This window comes from Gadus macrocephalus, chromosome 11 (assembly GCF_031168955.1).
Source record: "Gadus macrocephalus chromosome 11, ASM3116895v1".
Classification (NCBI taxonomy): Eukaryota; Metazoa; Chordata; class Actinopteri; order Gadiformes; family Gadidae; genus Gadus; species Gadus macrocephalus.
This window is the reverse complement of record NC_082392.1, coordinates 20,821,593-20,841,968: the sequence shown is the minus strand read 5'-3', so window position 1 is coordinate 20,841,968 and position 20,376 is coordinate 20,821,593. Positions and strand designations below refer to the sequence as shown.

Below are 20,376 nucleotides of genomic sequence, written 5' to 3'. Positions count from 1 at the left end.
ATATAAATTGTCACCTCGCTTGCTCATTTCTATGATCTTTCCAAGTTTCATGCAAATGATGAAAGGTTTGTTCACGGCTTTCCGTGAAAGGCGCAGCCAACTTGTTACGACTGGTGCCTCAGACTTTCTGATCCTGACTTGAGATCTTCTCCCCCAAATGTTGGCAAATTGTGTTAGTCCTGCTTATTCTTTTCTGTTATATAATAACATGTGACAAGTTCAAACGCATCCCTCTGACGGACATACATGTTAATTTGCATAGGCCTACCTGCCTCTAGATTTTCATTACTAAAAATAAATGATTTCTTAAATCAATGATTTGATGTTAATCAAATGGCTTCTATGCTACATTTTTTGCAACATAACACAAAGCTAAAATAAAATGTGCAGTGTTTTATATTTATAATACTGATTCTTCTGATTTGTAACTTCATTATTCCAGATGAAACATTTGAGAAACATTTCTATACCATATTTGCAACATTTTATTCATTATTCATAAATAAAATCGCATGTGTTTCCTGAGCCCTGGTCTTAACCAAACCCTGATCACCTAAATGAAGTCACTATAATAAATTAATACTGGTAGCAAGCTCTCAACAAACACATTGATCTTTCCTAAGCTTCATGAAGACGCTGAAAGATTTGTTCACATACGTTTGCGCTGTCTCTACGATGAGTTGCCTTGAATCTTCTGATCATGACTGGTTGCAGTTTTTCCGAAACATAGGCTAACACTGTGTTGTTGCAGTGCATTTCCTTGCACACATTTATAACATATTGGTGTTAAGAAAGCTATATGGGCTATCTTTAATGAGAAAAAGTCATCTGAAATTTTCGGAATAATTAATGGATCTATGTTCAGGCTCAATGGAAATTCGGAATAGAGATTAGTTGAAACGTAGGAAGAAACATATAGGCCTATCCAATGCATTATTAAGAATGGGAAAATAACTTTTTTTATTTCAAGTATTGCTGAATTTTGTCCCATAGTGCATCTCTCCTGAAGCATAGCCTACATTTTTTTTATTATTATTCCGAAGGAAATCCTTAATGAATTTTTTGCTGTGACCATTATGTACAGTGTCAGTAATTCATACAAAGTGTCACCTCACTCAGTTGAAGGTCATGAACTTTCCATGTTTCATGCAAATAATAAAAGGTTAATTCACAGGAAGTCTGTGACAGGCACAGCCATCTTGTTACGATGTGTGCCTCAAACCTTCTGATCCGGACTTGAAACGTCCTAACATACGTGATGTGACAAAGTAATAATCAAGGATGCTAAATCAATGCGGGTCCTAAAAAATTCTGCTGTTGAAGGAATATGTATCTAGATTTTCACTACTTGAAGGAAGTTTTTATAAAAAAAATATTTGGGGTCAAACATCAGAATGTCTAACCTTAAGGGTGGCTGTGATAACTTTTCATCCAAATATTTTGCACCAGATCACAAAGCTTAAACATAAATACAAGTTATATAATGTTTTTGGAATATTATTTTATTCTTTTAATGTGTAACTTCATTATTAAAAAAAAAAGTAAGAAACATCGCCATAATATAATTGTAACATTTTGAAAATTCATATTCACAAAATGTGTTTCCTGAGCCCTGGTCTTGTCCTCCTCAATTAACGTGGAACCCTATTCACCAAATGAATGTCTGTACAGTCATACTGGTAGCTCTCAACAAATTAATCAGTCTCCTAAGTTGCTACGATGTGTTGCATCATCTGACCATTGGTGGTTGCAGTTTTTTTTTATCAAAAACAACATCTCAATGTCTTGATCGGTGGTGTGTTAATGAAGAAAAGTGCAGCTGAAACGTGCAACTCGCCAAAAGAAAGGTATTGATGAGACCGTTACTCACACAGTGAGTCAAATCATATAGATTGTTAACGCGCCCTGCTCGGTCCTATGATCTTTCCAAGTTTCATGCAAATGATGAAGGGTTTGTTCACGGCTTTCCATGAAAGGCGCAGCCAACTTGTTATGACTGGTGCCTCAGACTTTCTGATCCTGACTTGAGATCTTCTCTGCCAAATGTTGGCAAATTGTGTTAGTCCTGCTTATTCTTTTCTGTTATATAATAACATGTGACAAGTTCTAACGCATCCCTCTGACGGACATACATGTTAATTTGCATAGGCCTACCTGCTTCTAGATTTTCATTACTAAAAAGAAATTATTTCTTAAATCAATGATTTGATGTTAATCAAATGGCTTCTATGCTACATTTTTTGCAACATAACAAAGCTAAAATAAAATGTGCAGTGTTTTATATTTATAATACTGAATTCTTCTGATTTGTAACTTCATTATTCCAGATGAAACATTTGAGAAACATTTCTATACCATATTTGCAACATTTTATTCATGTGTTTCCTGAGCCCTGGTCTTAACCAAACCCTGATCACCTAAATGAAGTCACTATAATAAATTAATACTGGTAGCAAGCTCTCAACAAACACATTGATCTTTCCTAAGCTTCATGAAGACGCTGAAAGATTTGTTCACATACGTTTGCGCTGTCTCTACGATGAGTTGCCTTGAATCTTCTGATCATGACTGGTTGCAGTTTTTCCAAAACATAGGCTAACACTGTATTGTTGCAGTGCATTTCCTTGCACACATTTATAACATATTGGTGTTAAGAAAGCTATATGGGCTATCTTTAATGAGGAAATGTCATCTGAAATTTTTGGAATAATTAATGGATCTATGTTCAGGCAGAATGGAAATTTGAAACGTAGGAAGAAACATACAGGCCTATCCAATGCATTATTAAGAATGGGAAAATAACTTTTTTTATTTCAAGTATTGCTGAATTTTGTCCCATAGTGCATCTCTCCTGAAGCATACTTTTTTTTATTATTATTCCGAAGGAAATCCTAAATTAATTTTTTTTGCTGTGACCATTATGTACAGTGTCAGTAACTCATACAAACTGTCACCTCACTCAGTTGCAGTTTGTGATTTTTCCATGTTTCATGCATATGATGAATGGTTCATTCACAGGACTGTGTCTGTGACATGCGTAGCCATCTTGTTACGATGCAGGGGTGCACTGGCCATCTGGCATACCGGGCATCGTCCCGGTTGGCCATTGACCAAATATGGGCCGTTCCGGTCCGCTATGCATTTTTTTTTATTTAAAAAAATAAAAATAAAACGTGGGCGGGACCTCCGGCCCATGCGATGAGGTCCCGCCCTCCCTGGGCGGACGCTGGGACCTGTCATGGCATGGGCCGGAGTCGTGGGACGGAGCTGAAAATGGAAAACCGTAAGAAACGCCCGGGAGGCGCTGAAAAAATGCGACTTAAGAAGCTGAAGTCTCTGGAGGTGGAAGCTGCTAAATGTTCTAAATTGACAGACCTATTTGGTGCCGGGGTCACCACCCCAGCATGTGCTGCTGGAAGACGAGCGAGTGGAGGCATATATGGTAAGTAACGTTATCCAAAACTAAATAGAAAACGTTTTTACATTGAATGTGATGATGTGACCTAATTAACTGCATACTTGTGACAACATATTAGCCCAGAGTTGCAGGGCTGTGAGTGACTGTTGTGGTGGTTGATTTTGTTTAAATATGCCGAATTGGGATAATATGGGTTATTATTAGGGCTGTCAAATTAATGAACAATACTCTTAACTAACAATACTCCCTGAAGCTAGCGCCAGCTTCAGGGACCCAAATCCAGCGATCTGATTGGTTCCCAACTGTTGTATAATGAGCGTATACACAACTGCTATGACGCCCGATCATTTTGTGAAAGTTTGCATATCACTCCGCGCCTGGAAGTAGAAACAGTTACAAAGTAAAACATATGTTGGATGATGGAGAGGGTGTAAATGTTGTTACTCCGGGAGTGAGCAAGGCGATGGAGAGACTAACGAAAGCTTAGGCACACGGCGAGTGAACTGCTCCATAGGATAAATTGCCGGCGAACCGCTCTATCGGAGCCTTCTCTCGTATGGAGTCAGTTTCCTGCCATAATTCAAACCTGAAAAAAAAAGTTTCAAAGGCTTGTAAGTCTGGGTTTGAAAACTCAACACCTTGTAAAAAAGGTTTTGCAACACTGAAAAAAGAGATTATAACCTGAAAAAAAATATAAATAAAATTCAAACATCTGTAAACATGATTTTGTGTTCTATTTTATCTTCTTCATCATTTTCACCAACACATTTTCAAAGTTCAAACAATTTCACCAGCGCATTTGCAGAGTTTCAAATCTGGCACTGTTCTAACGGTGTATTTCATTGTTGCCCGGTTTTGAAACCTTGTAAATGGGATTCTGCAAACAGGTGTTCATACATTGAGAAATACGTTTTGAAAGGTTGAATATTTAGTTTTAAAAACTTGTAAAGGTGTATGTTTACGACATTGCAACGTATTTTTTCAGAACTGACTTTTCAGCACTGACTGTTCAGAGATTTGAGCGCAAGCTTTGAGTCACGTGAATATTGGCAGTGTTCTGACGCCACTCGTTTTGAAACTCCTGACAGTCGAATCTGAAAACGTTCCTGGGGGCGGGACCATTTAGCTCTAAACCTATTGGTTGCTCTCGGCTGACGTACATTCCAATCACATGTGCCGTTCACCGGGCTGTTCGTGATTGACAGTGCTCTGCCGATGACACGAATAACAACGGGTTGATTTCGCGGTTGATTTTGATTTCCATTTTCTGGAACCAGAGTCTCATATCCATAGGACGCGACTAGCAAGGACGCGTCCTAGTAAGGCTGCAGCCTTCACTTTGGGAAACAGCCATGGTTCCAGAAAATGGAAATCAAAATCAACCGTGAAAGTCGCTTGTTATTTGTGTCATCGGCAGAGCACTGTCAATCACGCACAGCCCAGTGAACGGCACATGTGATGGAAATGTACGTCAGCCGAGAGCAACCAATAGGTTTAGAGCTAAATGGTCCCGCCCCCAGGAACGTTTTCAGATTCGACTGTCAGGAGTTTCAAAACGAGTGGCGTCAGAACACTGCCAATATTCACGTGACTCAAAGCTTGCGCCTGTGTGGTCAAATCTCTGAAAAGTCAGTGCTGAAAAGTCAGTTCTGAAAAAATACGTTGTAATGTCGTAAACGTACACCTTTACAAGTTTTTAAAACTAAATATTCAACCTTTCAAAACGTATTTCTCAATGTATGAACACCTGTTTGCAGAATCCCATTTACAAGGTTTCAAAACCGGGCAACAATGAAATACACTGTTAGAACAGTGCCAGATTTGAAACTCTGCAAATGCGCTGGTGAAATTGTTTGAACTTTGAAAATGTGTTGGTGAAAATGATGAAGAAGATAAAATAGAACACAAAATCATGTTTCCAGATGTTTGAATTTTAGTTATATTTTTTTTCAGGTTATAATCTCTTTTTTCAGTGTTGCAAAACCTTTATTACAAGGTGTTGAGTTTTCAAACCCAGACTTACAAGCCTTTGAAACTTTTTTTTTCAGGTTTGAATTATGGCAGGAAACTGACTCCATACTCTCGGAGGGACGCTAAAGTGTGTTGCATAGCGACCGTCATGCATTTTGAAGGCAGCCAGGAGGGACTACTTTTTGGTAGTCTTTAATAAAACGGCTACTTTGACTTTCTTGGTTTATTTTTAAATGTAGTGTGTCTATGACTTTCGTTTCGCCATAACAGTAACCGTTGTATAAAAGCAATAGATCACTTCAGTCAGTGGCATGTGCTCATTATACCACTGTGAAGGGGGTCGCCGGCCCTCCGCTGCGCGTCAGGGCCGGACAACGCCCCTTAACAGTGGTATAATGAGCACATACCACAGCCTGGCGTGATCTATTGCTTAATTATACAACGGGGGGCCTGAATCCAGCGATCTGATTGGTTCCTACCTGTTGTATAATGAGCGTATACATAACTGCCATGACGCCCAATCATTTTGTGAAAGTATCACTCCGCGCCTTGAAGTGGAAAGTGTCAAAGAATACAACCGTATTTTTACTAGTGTGTGTGTGTGAAGTCATTTTGCCATAATTTTAACAGTTGTATAAAAGCAATAGCACAGTTCACTGAAGTCTAAAATCGGCGAGTGAACTGCTCCATAGGATAAATTGCCGGCGAACCGCTCTATCGGAGCCTTCTCTCGGAGGGACGCTAAAGTGTGTTGCATAGCAACCGTCGATGCATAGCGGCAGCCAGGAGGGACTACTTTTTGGTAGTCTTTAATAAAACGGCTACTTTGACTTTCTTGGTTTCTTTTTAAATGTAGTGTGTCTATGACTTTCGTTTCGCCATAACAGTAACCGTTGTATAAAAGCAATAGATCACTTCAGTCAGTGACATGTGCTCATTATACCACTGTGAAGGGGGTCGCCGGCCCTCCGCTGCGCGTCGGGGCCGGACAACGCCCCTTAACAGTGGTATAATGAGCACATACCACAGCCTGGCGTGATCTATTGCTTAAATATAGACTGAAGTATTGAATAAACCGTTGCGAGACCGGTAACCATAGCAACGCCGGTAAAGAAACCCCTTGAAACCCTACGAGAGCTCCACTGATAAGGCGAGAAATATTTAATATTATTGTTATTATCACACATCACACATTATGGATGTAGTAATTAATTATTTGTCATCTTAATGATGCTTTTAGAAGTTTTATTGTGCTTATGTGTTGATCCTTAATGGCGTGATCATGTACACTAAATTATCAATTATTCTCCATTACAGGTTGTTCTGATATATTTGAGGAGTCGTTCTCCCTCTGTTCTATATGTTGACTTGTCCTCTCATTTGAGACCACTGTTAGAATTTGGTAAGTTTATCATGTATTTTTGAATGTTAGATAAATTCATACTTCATAATTATAATATTTAAAAAAAAAAGTATTAAAAGAAACGCACATCCAAAACGTTTCCAACTCTAGGTGCAGGACAGAGGAAAACATTTTCTTTACTTTTCAGAATTAATAATGTATCCATGTCCCTCTCAGGTTGACCACTTGACATGTGAGAGCCTGAGGAGTTGTTCCCCCTCCGTCCATGTTCGAGGACTTGCTCTCTCTCTGACTCCACTCTCTGCATTCACTGCACCAAAGTTTTTGCTGTTGAGTCTCCTCTAGTCTGGTGAGTTTATCATTTTTTATGTTTTATGAAATCATACTTAATTTGTGATGATTAGAGACTTAATAATGTATCCATTTCCCTCTCAGGTTGACCACTTGACATGTGAGAGCCTGAGGAGTTGTTCCCCCTCCGTCCATGTTCGAGGACTTGCTCTCTCTCTGCCTCCACTTTCTGCCGCCACTCTCTGACATGACATAACTTCTGTTGTGATTTGACACTATAATTAATAAAGAATGATTGATTGATTGATTGCTATAGCTGTCAATTTTAGTCCTTGAGTTCATAGTTTTATGTGTGCTTTATTTGTTAACTGCTATCAAGGAATATGACTCTCCTTTGTAGTATACATGAGAGGAGATGCGGCGAGATTTGTGGACTTATATGTAGTGTCTGCTGATAATGTAGTGGGCTGGTCTGGACAGAAAATGCCAGGGCTGAATTTTGGTCCCAGTCCACCCCTGTTACGATGTGTGCCTCAAACTTTCTGATCCGGACTTGATACGTCCTAACATACGTAATGTGACAAAGTAATAATCACGGATGCTAAATCAATGCGGGTCCTAAAAAATTCTGCTGATGAAGGAATATGTATCTAGATTTTCATTACTTGAAGGAAGTTTTCATAAAGAAAATATTTTGTGTCAAACATCAGAATGTCTAACCTTATTTAAGGGTGGTTGTGATAACTTTTCATCGAAATATTTTGCACCAGATCACAAAGCTTAAACATAAATACAAGTTATATAATGTTTTTGGAATATTACTTTATTCTTTTAATGTGTAACTTCATTATTAAAAATAATATAATATAATTGTAACAATTTGAAAATTCATATTCACAAAATGTGTTTCCTGAGCCCTGGTCTTGTCCTCCTCAATTAACGTGGAACCCTATTCACCAAATGAATGTCTGTACAGTCATACTGGTAGCTCTCAACAAATTAATCAGTCTCCTAAGTTGCTACGATGTGTTGCATCATCTGACCTTTGGTGGTTGGAGTTTTTTTTAATCAAAAACAACATCTCAATGTCTTGATCGGTGGTGTGTTAATGAAGAAAAGTGCAGCTGAAACGTGCAACTCGCCAAAAGAAAGGTATTGATGAGACCGTTACTCACACAGTGAGTCAAATCATATAGATTGTCAACGCGCCCTGCTCGGTCCTATGATCTTTCCAAGTTTCATGCAAATGATGAAAGGTTTGTTCACGGCTTTCCGTGACAGGCGCAGCCAACTTGTTACGACTGGTGCCTCAGACTTTCTGATCCTGTCATGAGATCTTCTCTGCCAGATGTTGGCAAATTATGTTAGTCCTGCTTATTCTTTTATATTATATAATAACATGTGACAAGTTCTAACACATCCCTTTGACGGCCATACATGTTAATTTGCATAGGCCTACCTGCTTCTAGATTTTCATCAATAAAAAGAAATTATTTCTTAAATCAATGATTTGATGTTGATCAAATGGCTTCTATGCTACATTTTTTGCAACACATCACAAAGCTAAAATAAAATGTGCAGTGTTTTATATTTATAATACTGAATTCTTCTGATATGTAACTTCATTATTCCAGATGAAACATTTGAGAAACATTTCTATACCATAATTGCAACATTTTATTCATTATTCATATATGAAATCGCATTTGTTTCCTGAGCCCTGGTCTTAACCAAACCCTGATCACCTAAATGAAGTCACTATACTAAATTAATACTGGTAGCATGCTCTCAACAAATACATTGATCTTTCCTAAGCTTCATGAAGACGCTGAAAGATTTGTTCACATACGTTTGCGCTGTCGCTACGATGAGTTGCCTTGAATCTTCTGATCATGACTGGTTGCAGTTTTTCCGAAACAAAGGCTAACACTGTATTGTTGCAGTGCATTTCCTGGCACACGTTTATAACATATTGGTGTAAAGAAAGCTATAATGGGCTATCTTTAATGATGAAAAGTCATCTGAAATTTCAGGAATAATTAATGGATCTATGTTCAGGCTCAATGGAAATTCGGAATAGAGATTAGTTGAAACGTAGGAAGAAACATACAGGCCTATCCAATGCATTATTAAGAATGGGAAAATCCGTTTTTTTTATTTCAAGTTTTGCTGAATTTTGTCCCATAGTGCATCTCTCCTGAAGCATAGCCGACATTTTTTTTATTATTATTCCGAAGGAAATCCTTAATGAATTTTTTGCTGTGACCATTATGTACAGTGTCAGTAATTCATACAAACTGTCACCTCACTCAGTTGAAGGTCTTGAACTTAGTGATGGGCAAATTAAGCTTTTATGAAGCATCGAACCAGTTGAGCCAAATGTTTCGAAAATGGGTTCATTACTCGAAGCTTCAGTGACAGTGACCTCTGCTGGCGAAGTTCGAGGCTGCAGTGGATTCAACGTATCCCTGCTTTGAAAACGATTTGACGCACAAACACACAAACCCCAATAGCCTACTTAATAGCATGATCTTTTCACGAATAAAGATTGATCTAAATACAGATGTCTGAATTGTTCTTAAAGGGATATGCCTAGCCTTCTGTCCAGATAGGCTAACTGATGTAGGCTAGGTTATAATTGAAACAGCATATAAAAACTATCCCCCGAATGGGATTCGAACCCGGGACCAGCACTCCACAGTCAGTGTGTTATCCCCTAGTCTACTCTAATCGATACCTTACGTTGATCTATTACATACATATCGTACTATGCACAACTCCCGTAAACGATTGTAGCATCGATTGTGTTTTCTTTTTTCATTAAATAATTAGGCGGTGACCAGCTGGCTTCGGACAAGGTTGGTTGGGTGTGCTTGAGTAACTCTAGGGGGTGATTATGTGAGATGGGGTTAGACACTGAAAGATTTGTATTGAGGTAGGCTGCCTTATGGATTGAGTCGGTTTCTTTTTTTTTGCTCAAAGCTTCTCCACCGAGCCGCGGACCAGTCAAGTGATTCATTCAGGCAACGAACCAGTTGCTGCTTCGGACGTCACATGTCACGTGTTTTTTTTTGCTCTGAAGCAAGCTTCGAAGCAGTGCTTCTTGGGAGTTGGTTTGAAGCACGTATCGAAGCTTCAGTGTCACACTGCCATCACTACTTGAACTTTCCATGTTTCATGCAAATGATAAAAGGTTCATTCACAGGAAGTCTGTGACAGGCGCAGCCATCTTGTTACGATGTGTGCCTCAAACCTTCTGATCCGGACTTGAAACGTCCTAACATACGTAATGTGACAAAGTAATAATCAAGGATGCTAAATCAATGCGGGTCCTAAAAAATTCTGCTGGTGAAGGAATATGTATCTAGATTTTCACTACTTGAAGGAAGTTTTTCTAAAAAAAAATATTTGGGGTCAAACATCAGAATGTCTAACCTTGGTATGCGATTTGCGAAACGCCAGCAGATTTTGAAAATACACAACTCAAATGGTCCTACCCCCTCTCCTTCAACGCTGACTCTGACTCCACCCATTCCAAGTACCTGGACGCGCAATCATGCACGAGCGCGAACAGAGATGCGCGAGAGCGAGCCAGGCTAGCGTAGGTTTTCGTTTAACAACATGGCACTACATTCAGCTGTAAATTGCACCCAGTACCGCGGGAAGTAGGGGTGCTGGGGGTGCTGCAACACCCCCTGTCCGAGGCCCTGTCTTATCACAGAAAACGATAATTTCTAAAAACTCCGGCCAAAGTGGAGATTTCTGAAAACGCCGGTTATGTGGTGTCGTGTCAACGGGGAGAAACGGGATTTTAGGTTCTGAAGCGTCACATTATGCACCAGGAAATGCTTAACGTCATGTGAGCGCCCGCTGTACCGTATTGGTCCGAATATAAACACAAACCCCATTGTAAGACGACCTATATTTGGAAAAAAGATTTGAAGACCAGATCTTGTTTTTATGAATAAATAAATTGTATTCATTGAAATAATATACGAAAATAAAAAGGCATAGAATAAAACACTGCATTGCCACTAAACGGTAGTGCAAATAGGCCGTACTGATGTGTAGGCCTACACCAAAGACTATTCCTGACACTCCTCTGCCCCGCTGTGTTCGCTCTGGCTGTGGTCGCTCCGAACTGTTTCGGCCCGTGGCAAAGCGAGTCATCCTCGCTGCTGTCCAAGGCATTTTGAGACGCAGCATTTATTTAATGCTCATATGACCTAGTGCTGAAAAAAGGTTATATGAAAAAGTGTGAGGGTAGCGGTGATGCGCTAAACTTGTTCTGTGAGCAGCTGGAAGTGAACCATGGTGTGAAGAAAGTGAACACAACGATCGATTTTCAACTGTGCGCGCATGCACTGGTGTAATTGAGCTGCGCTGCTATATATCTTTTTTTATCAATGTAACGAGTTGCGAGTCTAGTGCAGGCTGAGTTTTTTTTTTCCAGCACCCCCTGCTGAGAATACGTTCTCGCGGCTATGGTTGCACCCAGTGACGAAACTTTGATTTCAGAGGTGGGGGGGACACAAATATTTTTTATAAACCTCTTCAGTTCACTGTGTTTTCTAGTAGTTCTTCTAGTTTTCTGTTGCTACTTTTAAGTTTACTGTTCCCTTTTTTGGTTTGTCTGGTTGTAAAGCATGTAGCACAACATTATCACCCAATTCTGTGTTTCACCTTGTTAGTCAACTTCACTCCATCTCAGCAGCACCAATTTTACACTTATTTTTGGAATATATGGTAAACAGACCTCATTTACATAGCACTACCCAGTGGTGGGCAGGTCAAACTGGCAGGAATATCACAGGTGGGGAGAAATTGAATAAAATGTCCATAATTCAGTGTAAGTAGTCAAGTGATCAAATTTATTTAAAATGAATGTAACACAGAACCACTGTCATTTTAGGCAGTTATAGTAGTTTCTCGTCTTGTTAAGCCTTACAGGATGATCGTGGCAATTAAGGTGTGAAAGGGTGTATATTTGTAATTACACGGTTTGTCTGATAACACTGTATTTGTTATCTCTTTGTTTCTTTCACACAGTGGCGAGGTTAACAGATCCACCAGCCTCAGTTAGTATATTTGCGGCTTCTCAGCTACATGAAGCTTCCAGCAGGTCTAAACGAAAGCAAACTGGCTTCAGCTCGAGCGGCCGTTTCCGCTTGGTCCTAGTGCCTGACGAGTCTCTGTTTACCATAGCGTAACATGGTTTCCGGACGGTAAAAACTGCAGGGGACCAGAACGGCCTTTTGAAAAAGCGCAGGGGACATGTCCCCTGTGTCCCCCCCCCCAAATTACGTCCGTGGTTGCACCAGATGTTATAAACATTAAACGGTCACATAAATCATTACTATTTTTAGAAAATGTATGTTTGTTTCATATAATTGTATTGGAAGTCCTGGTTTTCACTAGGGTTGCTGCGGTGTGGACATTTTCACAACGAGTAATACACTCGTCTCAACACCGGTATTACCGAGTATAAACGGTATAAACTTTGAAACTATGTCAACCGCCACACAAGCATCGGTTTTTAGACCCTTCTCGTCCTTCAGTTGCCGCCAACGTTCGAAAGCAGCGCCTAGGATTATTCTTGATTTCAGTTTTTCTCTTTCAGCGTTTTTATTATCAATTACTCTCTGAAAAAGAGTTTTCCTTCTCTTTGCTGGTGGTGGTGGTGGTGGTGGGGATGGTGGCGTCTTGTCTGCCATGGAAATTGTCTTCTACTGCTAGGTCCAAATGTGGATTAACTAGTTCCAGTAGCTACCGCAGGATAACAACAAACAGGAGCTTGCTCTGGGTCACGAGCTCTGGGTCACGAGTACTGCACGAAGGGGTCGCGCGCGGGGCGCGGGGGAGGGGGAGTGCAGTACGACCGTTTGATTGACGTACTTACTGTCCAATGCAACGAGGTGGCAATCCAAATGATTGGCTGGAGTTTTTCGAGCCCTGCCCGTTCCACAGATGATTGACTTGTTTAATTTTCATGTCAGTACTTCTAACTCAGTGGCTGTAAGCGGGTTATGATAAGGATTTCAAGTAATTTTGCAAAAATGGCCAAAAAAGCAAATTCCGTACCCAACCTTTAAGCATAAATACAAGTTATATAATGTTTTTGGAATATTACTTTATTCTTTTAAAGTGTACCTTCATTATTAAAAAAAAAGTAAGAAACATCGCTATAATATAATTGTAACATTTTGAAAATTCATATTCACAAAATGTGTTTCCTGAGCCCTGGTCTTGTCCTCCTCAATTAACGTGGAACCCTATTCACCAAATGAATGTCTGTACAGTCATACTGGTAGCTCTCAACAAATTAATCAGTCTCCTAAGTTGCTACGATGTGTTGCATCATCTGACCATTGGTGGTTGCAGTTTTTTTTTAATTAAAAACAACATCTCAATGTCTTGATCGGTGGTGTGTTAATGAAGAAAAGTGCAGCTGAAACGTGCAACTCGCCAAAAGAAAGGTATTGATGAGACCATTACTCACACAGTGAGTCAAATCATATAGATTGTCAACGCGCCCTGCTCGGTCCTATGATCTTTCCAAGTTTCATGCAATTGATGAAAGGTTTGTTCACGGCTTTCCGTGAAAGGCGCAGCCAACTTGTTACGACTGGTGCCTCAGACTTTCTGATCCTGACTTGAGATCTTCTCCGCCAGATGTTGGCAAGTTGTGTTAGTCCTGCTTATTCTTTTCTGTTATATAATAACATGTGACAAGTTCTAACACATCCCTCTGACGGACATACATGTTAATTTGCATAGGCCTACCTGCTTCTAGATTTTCATTACTAAAAAGAAATTATTTCTTAAATCAATGATTTGATGTTAATCAAATGGCTTCTATGCTACATTTTTTGCAACATAAAAAAGTGCAGTGTTTTATATTTATAATATTGATTCTTCTGATTTGTAACTTCATTATTCCAGATGAAACATTTGAGAAACATTTCTATACCATATTTGCAACATTTTATTCATTATTCATAAATGAAATCGCATGTGTTTCCTGAGCCCTGGTCTTAACCAAACCCTGATCACCTAAATGAAGTCACTATGATAAATAAATACTGGTAGCAAGCTCTCATCAAACACATTGATCTTTCCTAAGCTTCATGAAGACGCTGAAAGATTTGTTCACATACGTTTGCGCTGTCTCTAGCTGGTGCTGTCTCTAATAATTAATGGATCTATGTTCAGGCTCAATGGAAATTCGGAATAGAGATTAGTTGAAACGTAGGAAGTAACATACAGGCCTATCCAATGCATTATTAAGAATGGGAAAATCCGTTTTTTTTATTTCAAGTTTTGCTGAATTTTGTCCCATAGTGCATCTCTCCTGAAGCATAGGCTACTTTTTTTTTTAATTATTATTCCGAAGGTGGTATGTACAGTGTCAGTAATTCATACAAACTGTCACCTCACTCAGTTGAAGGTCTTGAACTTTCCATGTTTCATGCAAATGATAAATGGTTCATTCACAGGAAGTCTGTGACAGGCGCAGCCATCTTGTTACGATGTGTGCCTCAAACCTTTTGATCCGGACTTGAAACGTCCTAACATACGTAATGTGACAAAGTAATAATCAAGGATGCTAAATCAATGCGGGTCCTAAAAAATTCTGCTGATGAAGGAATATGTATCTAGATTTTCACTACTTGAAGGAAGTTTTTATAAAAAAAATATTTGGGGTCAAACATCAGAATGTCTAACCTTAAGGGTGGCTGTGATAACTTTTCATCCAAATATTTTGCACCAGATCACAAAGCTTAAACATAAATACAAGTTATATAATGTTTTTGGAATATTACTTCATTCTTCTAATGTGTAACTACATTATTATTAAAAAAAAGTAAGAAACATCACCATTATATAGGCTTAATTGTACAATTTTGAAAATTCATATTCACAAAATGTGTTTCCTGAGCCCTGGTCTTGACCTCCTCAATTAACTTGAAACCCTCATCACCAAATGAATGTCAGTAGGCCTACATGCAGTCTCCTAACGATGTATTGCATCTTCTGATCATTAGTTTTTGCACACACTGTGTATTATTTAATGTAACTAATCCAATGATTTACAGAGCACTTTTCACTTTCTCTGCTCTCAAATAGCAGATGAAGTTTATTTGGAAGGAAATCCTCTAAATGTATTATTCCATGGTGAGTTAATGAAATCAGTGCTGTTTAAACATTAAAGTCGCTATAAAACGTATTGCTGTGACCATTATTCATACTGTCAATAAAATCACACATAATGTCACCACCCAGTGGTTGTTTTATGATTGTTTCAAATGTCATGCATTTGATGAGAGGTTTGTTCACAGGTTGTTTGTGACAGGCGCAGCCATCTTGTTACGAAGTGTGCCTCAAACCTTCTGATCCACACTTGAAATTGCCTGAATTATTGCAATAGGGTCTGACTGCGTCCTGCGTCCTCCTGCCAAGACACGCCCCGTGTACAAAGACACGCCCCTCGTGTGAAATACACGCCTATACTACGACTGACCAATCTCAGCATGATGACGTAATACGTAGGATTGTGACTGACCAATCTCAGCGTGATGACGTAATACGTAGGATTGTGATTTCCTACTGAAATCGGGGAGTAATTTTCCAACGTAGCACAGAGACGGGTAAAAAATAGCGAAATATTTTTCCTTGTATTGTCGAGTACGGTGTCACAATGACAATGGGATTTCCACTGAAGTTTCCCCCGTCCTTCCTTACTCTGATGTTGGAGTTTATTTGTAAGCAACTTTATTGGAGCTCCAGCAGTTGTCTTGTTGAGCAACAACATCGTTAACTCTTCTGTTACGAAGCTGTTCCGTTTTTGTCAAAACCTACAAAACGTAGTTATCTTTGCCATACAGCTACACAGCCTGCCACACCATAGGTACACAAAACGCCTCCTCAAAATACACGCCCCCGTCTTGCAGGACGCAGTCGGACCCTACTCGAATTACGGAGTAGGGCCCGTCTGCGTCCTGCAAGACGGGGGCGTGTATTTTGAGGAGGCGTGTCTTGTAAGGAGGGCGTGTATTTAGTCGGCCCTGATTGGTCTGATTCACGACGGCGTCTGGCGTCACACATAGCCTTCCCTATCGTGTGCATAAGGATTGTCTGTAAACAATACAAGTGGAATAGGGGCGAAAATGTACAATTCTAAGGCTTGTATCCTTTAAGTAACTTTACTTTGTACCTCTGTAAAGCCAAGTATATGCATTTGACATCACAGTTATCAGTAAATGCAAATTCTCTCTCGGTCGTCCTCAGACGAGCTTCCATCGGAGTCTCCAATCCTCTCGGTTCTCCATACACCCGGCCAGCTCCGAAGAACTTTCAGCTCCCGCATCTTTCTTAAGCACGTCCACGTACGTTAGCGCGAACGTCCTCGCGATCGATGCCCGCGCGTTGGTTCCCACAGGACCAGCCTGCTGGCCGGGAGCTCCCGATGTCTGTGGCAGTGGCCGGCCAGCTTCATCCTCCTGGATGCTACCTTCTGGTTGAGCCTCGGCAGCCGCCCGTACAGATCCTTGTTGGTAATGTGGGCATTCTGGTCTACATTCAGCACTGCTCGTAGCATCCTGGTGTAGCACCCATCCAAGGACTTCTGCAGGGTGGGCGTCAGGGTCCAGCTTTCGCAGCCATACAGGAGGACGGACTCCACAGTGGCATGAAATAGGCTCAGCTTTATGCGACGGGGGAGATTTGAGCGCCACACGCTTGACATAACATTCAGGGCCCTCCACGCCATTGCCTTCCTGATCTTAAGGTCTTGTTCTGTGGAGTTTACCCAGGAACCCAGGTATTTGAAGTCATTGACCTCTTGCAAAGAGCTGCCTTCTGATGTTGTAATCGGCAGATGGTCTGTGCAGATGTTATAGGTGATTACCTTAGTCTTCTTTATGTTCAGTCTGAGGCCAACCTTAGCACATTCCACCTCTACTCTGTTCAGGAGTTCCTGTGCCTGCTCCACGCGGTCAGACACCAGGCAGATGTCATCTGCGTAGTCTAGGTCTGCCAGGGCTACAGCAGGGCTTCTTCTAGACTTCCTTGGTGTGATTGTGAAGCCCAGCTCCTGCTCCCGCCCATTGATGGCTTTCCTGAGCGCGTAGTCAAGGGCTATGATAAGGAGGAAGGGGGCAAGAGTGTCCCCCTGCTGCACCCCTGCCAGGATGTCGAACTCCTCGCTGATGCCATCTGGGGTTACCACCTTGGCTCTTGTGCCCTTGTACATGGCCTCTGTGGCCCGGAGTAGATTCGGGGGGACCCCGTAAGCTTTAAGGATTTTCAGCATCATGCTTCTGTTTATTGAGTCAAATGCTTTTTTGAAGTCAATGAAACATAGCACCGCTGTCAAGTTGTTCCTCTTCACTTCCTCAATGATTCTCCTTAAGGCCAGGATCTGGCCTACGGTGGTCCTTCCCTTTCTGAAGCCATTTTGGTTGTCCCTCAGGTGTGGGTCAATGGCGTCCCTAATCCGGTTTAGTATCATGCGGTTGTACATCTTCGCTATGACACAGGTCAGGCTAATGCCACGATAATTGTCCGGCTTAGCCAGATCTCCAGACTTGGGCACCGGGATGATATTAGAGAGGGACCATATATCGGGTTTGATGTTTTCTATCAGAGCCTGGTTGCAGATCTCCAGTATGATGTTATCGAGATCGCAGTGTTTAGGGACCTCTGGGGGGATACCGTCTGGCCCAGCACTTTTTCCTTGCTTCAGGGTGGACTTCACTGTGGCAAACTCCGTAGCTGTAAAGGGGCCATCGTCAATGTTGAGGTTTGTGAGGACTGCAGGTATCTCTTCCTCAGCTCCGTCCACTGTTGGGTGGGTGCCTAGGAGATCCCGGAAGTGGGTGAACCAGGAGGTCACTCTCTCCTCTGGGCTGCAGCCTGCTAGCTGTCCCTCTCTCGTCTTCTTGCGCCCACTCATCTCGTTTATGACCTTCCATGACTCCTTGTATCTCTGTTTGCCATGTTCTGCCTCCACCTTCTTCACCTTCTCCATCAATTCTTCCCCTTTGATCCTGTCGTAGGTGCTGAACAGCTGCTGTTTGGCGCTGTTCAGCTCCTCCCGACTCTCTGCGGTCCCCTCTCTCTCAAAGCTTCTGCGTGCCTCTTCCACCAGTGTCCGCGCTCGCACAACCTCCGGGTGTTTGGACCTAGGAGAGGCTCTATGTCTCCCCTTTGTTGGCACCCATTTCCTGGTTGCCTCTTCGTTGGCGGATAGGAACCGCTCGTAGGCCGTTGGCTCCCCTTCCTCGGCCAGATGTAGGCGGGCTCTCACCTCCGCTGTGTATTTGGCCTGGAGTTCAGGGCTTCCCGCGAAGGCCTCCCAGTCGGGCCGGGCTCTCGGGCGCTCTTGGGGACCCTTAGGCTCAGGCGCAGCCTCGTGGCGACCACACGGTGATCGGAGCCTACAGAATCGAACGTGCTGTAGGACTCTGCATTTAGGATGGACTTCCTCCACTTCCTCCTTACCAGTATGTAGTCCAGCTGACGTCGCATACTGCTGGCTCGGTCCTGGAATGTCCATCTCTTGCCCATTCTCTTACGGAACAAGGTGTTGGCGGCCAGTAGTTCATGTTCCGTAAGAAGGGCAGCTAGATGTTCTCCATTGCGGTTGGTATTGGTGTGGTACGTGAACGGTGCGTCTTCCGGTCCGAGTCTCGCGTTGAAGTCCCCCAGGGTTATGAGGAAGTTGTGAGCCGGCACATGGTGGATCGCTGTTCTTAGGTCATCGTAGAACTTTTCCACTTCCTCGATCGGTGCTACGTTGGTGGGAGAGTATACACTCATGACCGTTGTTACTGGGTTCCCCTCGAAATCGGCACTAAGGATCCTGTTGGTGTGCGAGTGCACCCTACGGAGGGCCTTTCGTGCTCGGGGGCTCACCATGAGTCCCACGCCACCCGTTGCTGCCTGGGCATCATTACGCCATGCAGATGAGGTGATGAACGTGCGTCCCCCCACTCTGCGATAGTTAATTGTCTGGTCTGTGTGTACTCTCCTATGCTCCTGGACTGCCAGGATCTCCACTCCCCTATCCTCGGCACAGTGCGCTAGTTCTTCCAACCTCGCCTCTTCCCTCACTGTGTTTGCGTTGTAGGTTGCCATAATAAGTGGCCTTCTACAGCGCAAGAGTGCATTGGACATTGGGCTGTGGTCAGACTGAACCCTCCCTCCCCGTTGGAGAGGGTTTGGGGTCCAGTCGTCATAGTGTCCCCCCGGAGGAGGACCAGCACCACCGTCCGCTGCGTGGCTCCTGCGGACTCCCGCCGCTGGAAGTATAGGATTATCGATGTCTTGTGTCTCCATGGAAGCTATACATTGCGCATTATTAAAGACTGTGGGGCGCAGCTCCTCACAGCCCTACTCTGGCCGTTTCAGGCTTAATGCCTTCGTCCGCCCTTGCTGCACACCTTCAGGTGGTATACGGTGCGGAGCCAGGCGCGAGCAACGCCTGTGGTTTTTGTTCGGAGTGACCTTCTCCTAGATGGGTGGCCTACCATGGCAGAGCCCCATCTGCTCACTATTTACCCATAGCTGGGACAGTGGTTGACAGGTGCCAGGGCGTGTCCACATGCTGGCGGGCCTGCAGACCGTGTCACTGGGGCCCACTGCTGCTCCGAGATCTCCACCAGTTTAGCCTGGAACCGCAAGGTACCAGTTACCGTGTGTGGCCACGAGGAGGCACTGTAGGAGTCTTGGTGGTAGAGAGGCTGTGTATCAGCAGGAGGAGACTTACGCACTCGGCTCCTCTTTTCACCCCCTACAAAGAGGGCTAGCCGACGGCAGTAGCTGAAAGCAGAGAGTAGCAAGCAGGGGCAGCATACAGCATGCACTAACTACAAGCACTACTACTCCAGTACTACTGCACTGACGCATCATACACGCCCTGTGCAAGCACTCACACACTAATGAAGAGAAATTCGGTTTCTCTTCATTACTCTTTGGTCAGCCTGACATTTTCAGAGTAAATTCCAATCAATATATTTTGTGAATAACTTTTTAACTCCACTGTTACAGTAAATTGACTCCCTCCCGTAGCCTACAAACACCAGGCAATATCTGGACTTACAGAAGTTAACTGAAATATTGAAACCCCATTTTGTGTACCTATGGTGTGGCAGGCTGTGTCGCTGTATGGCAAAGATAACTACGTTTTGTAGGTTTTGACAAAAACGGAACAGCTTCGTAACAGAAGAGTTAACGATGTTGTTGCTCAACAAGACAACTGCTGGAGCTCCAATAAAGTTGCTTACAAATAAACTCCAACATCAGAGTAAGGAAGGACGGGGGAAACTTCAGT

General features: G+C 42.4%; 3 non-coding genes across 3 annotated transcripts; all 3 read left to right on the top strand.

Annotated features, from left to right (window-relative positions):
• The first annotated feature begins 34 nt into the window (after positions 1–34).
• LOC132468433 (small nucleolar RNA U13) lies at positions 35–133 on the top strand. The gene has a single exon (XR_009528227.1). It is a non-coding gene; the product is annotated as a small nucleolar RNA U13 (small nucleolar RNA).
• An 8,135-nt stretch (positions 134–8,268) lies between these two features.
• Positions 8,269–8,367, top strand: LOC132468435 (small nucleolar RNA U13). Its single transcript, XR_009528228.1, has one exon. It is a non-coding gene; the product is annotated as a small nucleolar RNA U13 (small nucleolar RNA).
• Positions 8,368–13,592: 5,225 nt separating this feature from the next.
• On the top strand, positions 13,593–13,691 carry LOC132468436 (small nucleolar RNA U13). The gene has a single exon (XR_009528229.1). It is a non-coding gene; the product is annotated as a small nucleolar RNA U13 (small nucleolar RNA).
• The last annotated feature ends 6,685 nt before the right edge of the window (positions 13,692–20,376 follow it).